At 51.3% G+C, this 10,154-nt stretch overlaps 1 protein-coding gene across 6 annotated transcripts in view; it reads left to right on the forward strand.

The window, feature by feature from the left end:
• The first annotated feature begins 2,022 nt into the window (after positions 1-2,022).
• The window catches only part of GATAD2A (GATA zinc finger domain containing 2A), a 125,018-nt gene continuing 116,886 nt past the window's right edge, over positions 2,023-10,154 (forward strand). For 2 of the 6 annotated variants that reach the window (XM_017501373.2, XM_037728802.1), the window contains exon 1: positions 2,058-2,353. The gene's annotated coding sequence lies outside the window, so the exon portion shown is untranslated. Of the gene's footprint in view, positions 2,354-10,154 lie in introns of all 6 variants that reach the window. The other 4 variants (XM_017501376.2, XM_017501370.2, XM_017501374.2 and 1 more) reach the window with 4 other exon arrangements.

The raw sequence follows: 10,154 nt of genomic DNA on the forward strand, positions 1-10,154 counted from the left end.
TGGAGTGTAATGGCGCAATGTTGGCTCACCGCAACCCCTGCCTCCCGGGTTCAAGCAATTCTCCTGCCTCAGCCTCCCAAGTAGCTGGGATTACAGGCAAGCACCACCATACCCAGCTAATTTTGTATTTTTAGTAGATAAGGGGTTTCTCTATGTTGGTCAGGCTGGTCTTGAACTCCCGACCTCAGGTGAATCCGCCTGCCTCGGCATCCCAAAATGCTGGGATTACAGGTGTGAGCCACCACACCCAGCCCAGTTTTCTTTTTTGTTCTTTCTTTTTTTTTGAGATGGAGTCTCACTGTCACCCAGGCTGGAGTGCAGTGGCGGACCTCGGCTCATTGCAACCTCTGCCTCCCAGGTTCAAGTGATTCTTCTGCCTCAGCCTCCTGAGTAGCTGAGACTACAGGCGCCCGACACCATGCCCAGCTAATTTTTGTATTTTAGTAGAGATGGGGTTTCACCATGTTGGCCAGGCTGGTCTTGAACTCCTGACCTCGTGATCCATCTACTTTAGCTTCCCAGAGTGCTAGGATTACAGGGATGAGCCACCACGCCTGGCAACTTTGCTTTTCTTTTTTTTTGGAGACAGGGTCTTGCCCTGTTGTCCAGGCTGGAGTACAGTGGCACGATCTTGGCTCACAGCAGCCTCGACCTCCCAGCTCAAGCGATCCTCCCGCCTCAGCCTCCGGAGTCGCTGGGACTGCAGGTGTGCACCACCACCCCTGCTAATTTTTTTATTTTAATTTTTGTAGAGACCGGGTATTGTTATGTTGCCCAGGCTGGTCTGAAACTCCCGTCTCAATCGATTCTCCAGCCTCGACATTTCAAAGTGCTGTGATTCCAGAGGGGTAGGGGTGCGGGTGGGAAAAAAAAGTAAAGGGGTGAGGGGCGCGCATCTCCTGCCATCCTTCTCTGGAGAGAAGTGGGTGCTTTAAGCCCCAAATTCCTCCTGGAGGGAATAGGGGAGGCAGAAATTCCCCAAGTTATCTTCAGAAACAGAGGTGGAGGGAAGCGCACAGTCCCCACTTTCCTCAGATAAAGGAAGGACAGGGAAAGTGGCCCCCAAGAGTGCTTAGAAAAAGAGTGGATGCGCCCCAAATATTCCTCGGAAAAGGCGGTGGGCCCTGGATTCCCCAAATGCTCCTTAGGGATCCCGAACCCATGTTTATATGCGAAACAGAGCTGGGGTCCCCAATCTACAAAATCATAGTGATCTCGGCAATTGTTCTCAGAAAAGCGGACCGGGAAAAAAAACCCCAAACTCTCTCAGAAGAGGGGCCGGGGCAAGATTCCCAAAGATTCTCCGTAGAACGGGGGTCCATGGAAAAGAAGCCCGAAGCAGAGTCTTCTCAAGGAACGGGGGCCCGCGCCAGAATCTCCAAGATTCTCCTGGAGAGAGAGGGTCAAAGCCACAAGACCATGCAGAAACAGCGCGGGGCCACCGGAGTCCCTCCGGAACACGGCCAGGCCACGACGCGCCCGGGCTCCTCGGAGGCACCGCCCGCCGCCCGGCGTAGCCGCCCCACGCCCGCCCGGCCCAGGCCGCCTCCAGTGCATTGTGGGTGGGGTGCCCCTGCAGAGCACTGCGGGGAACCCCCTGCCCAGCCAGCTGCCGGCCGCCGGGTGGCCCAGGCGATTCGCCCTCCCGGGTCCGAGCGAGCCGGCCACGAATTGACGCATCCCCCTAGGCCCCGCCCCCGCAGGGGTTCCCGCCCCGAAGATTAGGTCCCGCCTCCGCATGGCCTTGAGTGGCTCTGCAGCCCGCTCCTATCTGCAATTGGCAGGATGCCTGTCAGTCACTCCGTCCCACCTCCTCGGACCCGCCCCGGCCAGCGGCGCGATCCCGAGAACCAGCCGGCCCGCGCACTCATTGGTCATCATACGCTGTCCGTCATGAAGCTGGCCACACCTTCTGTGGTGTGCGGGACCTAGGAGTCCCCGCTGGACCTCATTGGCCTGTGACGCCTTCACTCGGAGAGACGCGCCTCAACCCGGAAGTGTGCGAGGCGAAATCTGCCTAGCAACCGGGGAAGCCGGGCTGTGAAGCGGGCAATTTCAGTGTGAGACTGAGCGGCTAGACCGAGCGGCGGCTCCGAGCGCTGCGCGGCGGCTCCTCCCGCCCGGGGTCAGCGCCCCGGCGCGCGCACGCGCACCCCCGCCGCCTGAGCGCGCTCCGCGCCGCCCGCGCAGTCGGTCGGTCGGTCGTCCGTCCTGTCGCCGCCGCCACCGCCGCCGCCGCGGGCGCCACCTGAGGGAGTCGCTTCCGCGGGACGCCACAGGACCTGACCGGACTGCGCCGCCCGAGACCGTCCCGTGGCCCGGCTGCCGTCGGCGGGGGCGCCGAGCAACTTCGGTGAGTGAGGGGCCGGCGCCGCTGGCGGGTCCCGGCTTCCGGTGTCCCGGGCTCTCTGGGGCTTCCGCTTCTCCCGCACCACCTTCGCCGAGCGGACTCCCTTCTTTACAGGAGCTCCCTCTCAGGGGAACCCCATGCTCTGGGGTCCCCCGCTTCTCCAGGGGCCCCCTGCCTCTCTAGGGGACCCTCGCCTCTCTTGGGGACCACCGCCTCTCTAGGGACCCCCCCGCCTCTCCAGGGGCCACTTCTTTAGGAGACCCCCATCTCTTGCAGACCCCGTCTCTCCAAGCAGAGGACCCCATCTTTCTAGCGACCCCTACCTCTTTAGGGGACTTTCTCCTCTAGGGGACTCCTGCTTCTCTAAGGGCCGCGTCTCTCCAGTCAGGGGACTTTGCCTCTCTAGGGGACTCCTGCCTCTCTAGAAGATCCCCATCTTTCTAGGGTGCCCCTGCCTCTCTAGGGGATCCCCACCTCTCTAGGGGATCCCTGCCTCTCTAGAAGATCCCCCACCTCTTTAGGGGATCCCGTCTGTCTAGGGGATCCCCGCCTCTCTAGGGGACCTGGTCTCTAGGAAACCCCTGCCTCTCTCAGGGGAGTCCTGTCTCTCTAGGCGACCCTGCTTCTCTGAGGGGACCCCCCTTATCTGGGGCTCCCCTGCTTCTCTGAGGGGACGCCCCCTTATCTGGGGCTCCCCTGCTTCTCTGAGGACCCCTGCCAAAGGGAACCCCCATCTCTGAGAAATCCTGCCTTTGAGAGGAACTAATTCCCTTCTTTGGGGTGCCCCAACTCTTTGAGGAACCCCACTTATCTGAGGGGATTACCTCCTCATAGGGTCCCTCCACTTTTCTGAGGAACCCACCCCTTTGAGAGACCCCTGCCTCCTTAGGGACCTTCTTCTATCTGAGGACCCCTGCCTCTGAGGGGTGTCCCTTTCTCTGAGGGACCCCTGCCTGTTTGAGGGGAACCCCCATCTCTCTGAGAGAACCTCTGCCTCTGAGGGCCCCCCCTTTCTCTGAGGGGCTCTGGCCCAAGACTCTATCCTCACTCATTTAAGGAGACCCCTGCTTCTATTAGGTATACTTTCTCTGGGGATCCCCCACCTTTTGGGGACCTCTGGGAAACCCCTGCTTCCCTGGGGGACCCCTCTTTTCAGGAGACATTCCTGCTTCTCAGAGGAAGCCCTACCCCTCTGACGGGACCTCCCCACCCCAGCTTCTCAGCTGGGTGGTCCCACACTTTTCTGACTTGTCCTTTTTTTTTTTTTTTTTTTGAGACAGTTTCACTCTGTCACCCAGGCTGGAGTGTAATGGCTCACGGCAGCCTCCACCTCCCGGGTTCAAGCGACTCTCCTGCCTTAGCCTCCAGAGTAGCTGGTACTACAGGCATGCGCCACCATGCACAGCTAATTTTTATATTTTTGTAGAGATGGAGTTTCACCATGTTGGCCAGACTGGTCTCGAAGTCCTGACCTCAGGTGTTTCACCTGCCTCCGCCTCCCAAAGTGCTAGGATTACAGGTGTGAGCCACCGTGCCGGGTCCCCCTACTTTTTGATCAGTGCCTTCACTTTCCTGGGGGTGTCCCCCACTTCTTTGAAATGCCCATCTGACCGGATCCTTAGTTATCTGATGTACACCCCTACTTTACCAGTATCCTACTTTTCTATTTCTTCTGGGTCCCCTAACACTCTGTGGTTGCTGCAATTTTCTGAGAGGTCCCCAGTTTCTCCAGAGGTTTTCCTCTTAACTTGTGATGTCCCACTCCTGTAGGATCCTCACACCTCTGTCTCCCCTTTTCCAAGATATTTCTTTTCCTGATGGGAGACACTGTGGCTCTCTTCATTTCTTTGAGGGGTCCCTCCGAATTCCGTGGGGTTCCCTCCCACTTGCCTGAGGGCATTCCCCCTTTCTAGAGGTTTTCCTTCTGATTTTCTAAGGGGAAAACTATCCGTGGAGCTTCACGTCAAGCTTCTTTTTCTGTCTGTGGCATCCACTTCCCCCAACTGTGGAGGAGGAGAGCAGAAATGTACCCCTCCTTTAGTCTTTGTTGCCACTCTAGGGGTATTCTCTGGACTTTTATCTCAGTTTCCAGGGGCCTGGAGGATTTTGTGGCTGGAAAGTGGGGGACAGAGAGGCAAAAGGCATGATTTCCTCATGTCCCTCTAAGACCTGCTAGATTTAGGGGAGTGGGAGCTGCTACTAGATGACCACCTTAGTTACTCCATTTTCCAGCCGTGGGGCCATCACAGAGTTGTCAGGCTTTTGTGATGACGAAAGGGACAGGGCAGAAACATTGTCTCTCCATGATCACACTGTCAAGCTGTGGGACTGACCCACTTCCTGTCCCATCCCTCAGTCCTCCCTCTGCATAGTATAACTTAACCTTCCCTCCCCCTGCTGAAAAAAGAAAAAAATAAAAAGGAGAAGAACACTCTCCTTCACCTCTTCCTGTTGCATTTTCTCTCCCGAGACCCCCTGATTCAACCTTCGATCAAATAGGATCCCCAGTTCATAGGCCACTTTGGTTTGAAAGACAGAACAAGAAGCAGGAAATGGGTCACCTCAGATCCAGAAACAGTGGAAGGGAGGCAAGGGACAGGATGATTTGATGACATTTTTGTAAGTTTTAGGTGACTTCAGCCTGGCCCAAAAGGAACTTTTTACGTGGCGTTTACAAATCTTGTATGTACTTTTTTTAATGGCCCACCCTGGATTCCAAGTTCACTCCAGTAGCTAATTTTATCTGCTTTGCCAAACGCAGAGCTCTGTGGAGCCCAAGTAGATGAATGCTGGCATTGAGAGATGGTCCAAAGGACAGGAATGAACTCAGTTTGAAACCTGAGTAACATGTAACCACTTCGTGTCCATACATAAGTCTCAAGCTAAAAACATGGGGAGAGTGTGGTTGAAGCGGAGTTCTGAAGTATACGCTGCGCTGGTGTTTGCTTTAGCGTTTCAACAAGTTCTTTCCTCTGACTCCACTGGAACTGCAGTTCACTTTACAGTTTGACTGAGGGCAGTCTCTCTGCTGTTCGTTTCCATCTGGGTCTTGCTTAATTTGAGTCCTTTGTGAAGACTCCTGCCGAGGCTATAATTTGAGTTCTAAATCTGTCGGTGGACCATGTGGACACAAGTTTCAACTCGAGCTATTTTCTTCTGGGGAGAAGTGCTTGGAGACTTTCCTGGGCCCTCTGCTGCTGGGCTAAGTCAAGTCCAGGCAGGAGGCTGCTACAGACCTGCTTGCTATTCTCCTGCCTCTTCCTGGTCAGCTGTAGGCCTTGCCCTCAGGGGCAGGGAAAGATGGTGGGGAGCTTGGGGCTGAGATGAGGGTAGAGAAGTGCCGGCATATATTTACTATTTTATTTTATTTTTTTGAGTCAGGTTCTCACTTTGTCACTCAGGCTGGAGTGCAGTGGCGCAGTCTCGGCTCACTGCAACCTCTGCCCCACTGGCTTACATGATCCTCCCACCTCAGCCTCTGAAGTAGCCGGGGCCACAGGCATACGCCACCATGCCCGGCTATATTTTTGTATTTTTGGTAGAGACCGGGGTCTTAACCATGTTGCCCAGGCTGGTCTCGAACTCCTGAGCTCAAGTGATCTGCCCGCCTCAGCCTCCCAAGGTGTTACGTTTACAGGTGTGAGCCACTGTGCTCGGCCTATTATTTTAAATAAAACCCAGAGGACCAGCAGACGGGATGTTAAAAAGGGAATGGGCAACTTTGAAGTCAGAAGGACCCAGTTCAGATTCTGGTGCTGCCCTTCTTAGCTGTGTGGCCTTGGACAAGTAATGGTACAAAATGGGCATGTCATTAACCATTTGAGGGAACACATGGCTGTGAATGTGTGTGAAGATGCTTACTCATGACGGGAGGTGCTTCCTAGATGGATGAATGAATGAATCCGCGATGATGAACTGGAGGTGGACAGCACAGCTGCTGACACACAGTTGCTGTGCAGTAAAGGCTGCTTGTTGTCCTCATGAGATGAGGGTCCTGGTCTGTGGACTCCCAGACGAGGAAGTGCTTGATATTCTGCCAAGGCTAAAAATGCCTGAACAGAAAGAAACTTGGTATGTCTCTTGGAAAACCCACTCCCCCACTGAGTCTCTTAGCAAGAGTGTTCTGTGTTCTGATACCAGATGTGAGATGGATTTGCTGTGTGGCAGGGTGTTTGTGTTTCTCTTGGCCTTGGCATCTCCTCCTGTAAAATGGGGTAATTTGTGAATTAAGGGCAAGTAGGGAGATGTATTACTCTAATTAGACCACAGGGAAGACAGAAGATTATCATGAACTTGAAGAATTGTGGGAAGAAAAAAAATAGATGAACTATGTAAACCTAAGGGATTATATGCATATTATGAGACTGCTTGTGTGAGTGAGTCTCGCAGTTACCTGGTGAGTGATCTGTTCTTACACTTTAGAACCTTGAAAGAAGAACCGTCCTTTCATTGTAATAGATCAGATTTGGGGACAAAAGGCTGGGAAAGTGATGTACAAAGGCATTTGACGCCACACAATAATAGTACTTTGAGAGGGCCAGTGTGTGGCTTAGTGCCCACAAGGAGATCAGAATTCACCTCAAGCTCCCCAGGCCCAGAGGACTGTGGAGATGCTAACTCAGCTTCGAGGGTGGGGTGGGGAGGGCAGTGGAATAGAGGGGAGTGGACAGGACATTTAAAAATAATTTTTTTGGCCGGGCGCGGTGGCTCAAGCCTGTAATCCCAGCACTTTGGGAGGCCAAGGCGGGTGGATCACGAGGTCAAGAGATCGAGACCATCCTGGTCAGCACGGTGAAACCCCGTCTCTACTAAAAATACAAAAAATTAGCTGGGCATGGTGATGCGTGCCTGTAATCCCAGCTACTCAGGAGGCTGAGGCAGGAGAATTGCCTGAACCCAGGAGGCGGAGGTTGCTGTGAGCCGAGATCGCGCCATTGCACTCCAGCCTGGGTAACAAGAGTGAAACTCCGTCCCAAAAAAAAAAAAATAATAATAATAATAATTTTTTTTTGAGAGAATTTTTTTTCTTAACAATTAGTGAATGACATAGAATCATGGCTGTTGAATTAGGCCCAGCCTTCTTCACTTACTAGTATGGGAACAGATGGCATTCTGCCCCTGACGGCTAAAACCCAGGGGGAAATAATGGCTGAAAATCTGACTAGGCCCCTGGTGTGCTGCTCCTATGTTTGAAGAGAAGGTTATGTTTTTTTGTTTGTTTTCTTCCTTGAAATATACCCTCTCTCAAGGCCGGGCGCGGTGGCTCATGCCTGTAATCCCAGCACTTTGGGAGGCCGAGGCGGGTGGATCACGAGGTCAAGAGATCGAGACCATCCTGGTCAACATGGTGAAACCTGTCTCTACTAAAACTACAAAAAATCAGCTGGGCATGCTGGCGCATGCCTGTAATCCCAGCTACTCAGGAGGCTGAGGCAGGAGAATTGCCTGAACCCAGGAGGCGGAGGTTGCGGTGAGCCGAGATCGCGCCATTGCACTCCAGCCTGGGTAACAAGAGTGAAACTCCGTCTCAAAAAAAAAAAAAAAAAAAAAAAAAAAAAGAAATATACCCTCTCTCTTCCTCCTTCCCTCCTTTTTCTTTTTCATACATGCATATACAGACACACACTGACTTTGGTATTGAAGCAGAAATATCCACCAATCTTAAATTTCTTTCAGTTCTTTGAAGTACAGTTATTCCATTACATGGGAAAGGAGCAAATTTATTATATTTAAAAAAGTAAGAACTAAGGTAAACAACTTTAAAGAGACCACTCTCCCTTTGAAATTATGCTGTCTCTTGTGTACCATAGACTTCACTCTGGTGGATGGTGGCGCCACCATCAAGTCTCTGTCTAACAGGAAGTTTCTTAAACTTTTTTTAATTGAAGGATCCTTACAGCAATAAAAAACCTTGGATAGTCAGAAATGATATTGATCTAGGTACATTTATGAGATGTAATGTAACGTGGTTATCTGTTGGTGGGCAGCTCTAAAAGGCATGTGGGTCCAAACACTGCCTAGCTTCTAACTCTGGACAATAAAAACTGTTGATTTATGGAACTGAAATAGCTAGGGAAGTCAGGGTTTCCTTCCTGTTGGAGACAGCACTGGGGGCATTAAATCCCTGTGGGACCTTGATGATAAGAAATAAGCTGACCTCTTTTGGAATTGGGAAAAAACTACTGTATCAAGTGGTTCCATCCAAATGAATGGATGGTGTTATTTTTAATTTCTAGTATTAAGTTCGGCTTTATCCTCTCTGAAACTTGACGGCCTTTGTTTATACTTGTGTATCTTTTGAATAAGAGTTTTTTGTTAAAAAAAAAAAAAAAAAAAAAAAAAGAGTTTTTTGTTTTTGTTTTTTGAGACAGGGTCTCACGATCTGTCATCCAGGCTGGAGTGCAGTGGTGCAATTACAGCTGACTGCAGCCTCCACTTTCAGGCTCAAGTCATCCTCCCACCTCAGCCTCTTGAGTAGCTGGGACTACAGGCATCCGCCACCATGCCCTGCCAATTTTGTAATTTTTGTAGAGACAGTGTCTCGCTATGTTGCCTAGGCTAGTCTTGAACCCCTGGGTTCAAGTGATTCTCTCACTTTAGCCTCCCAAAGTGTTGGGATTACAGGTGTGAGCCCCCCAGGCTAGAGTGCTGTGGCATGATCTTGGCTCACTGTAACCTTCGCCTCCTGGGTTCTAGCAATTCTCTGCGTCAGCCTCCCTAGTAGCTGGGATTACAGGTGCCTGCAACCATGCCTGGCTAATTTTTGTATTTTTAGTAGAGCCAGGGTTTCGCTATCTCGGCCAGGCTGGCCTTGAACTCCTGATCTTGTGATCCACCCGCGTTGGCCTCCCAAAGTGCTGGGATTACAGGCGTGAGCCACCACACCCAACCAAGTTTATTCTTTTAAATTGGCTTATAAGGGGCCAGGCACTGTGGCTCAGGTCTGTAACCCCTAGCACTTTGGAAGGCTGAGGCAGGCAGATCACTTGAGGTCAGGACTTTGAGACCAGCCTGGCCAAAATGGTGAAATTCTGTCTCTACTAAAAATCCAAAAATTAGCTAGGTGTGGTGGCACATGTCTGTAATCCCAGCTACTTGCGAGGCTAAGGCACAAGAATCGCTTGAGCCGGAGAGGTGGAGGTTGCAGTGAGCTGAGATCGAACCACTGCACTCCAGCCTGAGTGACACTGAAACTCTGTAAAAAATAATTGGCTTATAAGGGACACGTGAACACTCAAATAAGAGCTTTACTTGTGTTGCCATAAGATATAGTGTGTGTGTTTTCTAGTGCAATTTACATTAACAATTAGAAAGTGCTAAATCTTCTGGCCCATGTAACTTCTATGCCAACAAATAATTCAGGAATAAACATTCTCATAGCTAAGATGAAACGTTTTCATGCTGGGTGATGGGGGTCTGGCAGTGAGCAGGACTGACACAGCTGGCCTTCCAGCAGCCTACATCTTAGTTGAAAACAAGTAAACAAACAAACGCATGAAAGAATATTGTGGGGTTTCTTTAGAATATACCCAAGTGCTGTAGCTACCCTCATTGGGAGCTTCAGGTGGAGTTTCTTGGAGGTTTAGAAGTGAAACCTCACTACCTCTTTAATTTCCTCACTGGGCTCCTGTTTCCTGTCTCTAAAAGGAGACTGAAATTATGGCATTTTCCCACTTGATTGTTGGTAATAGTTGATTCATGACCACTGTGGCTGTAATCTTGGAGAAACAAGGGAGAAACTGGAATGGTTATGGGAGGGAGCATTTTCAGGTTCTTCCTTCTGTTTTTTTTTTTTTTTTTTGAA

The sequence above is a fragment of the Cebus imitator genome, unplaced genomic scaffold (genome assembly GCF_001604975.1).
Source record: "Cebus imitator isolate Cc_AM_T3 unplaced genomic scaffold, Cebus_imitator-1.0 Scaffold280, whole genome shotgun sequence".
Classification (NCBI taxonomy): domain Eukaryota; kingdom Metazoa; phylum Chordata; class Mammalia; order Primates; family Cebidae; genus Cebus; species Cebus imitator.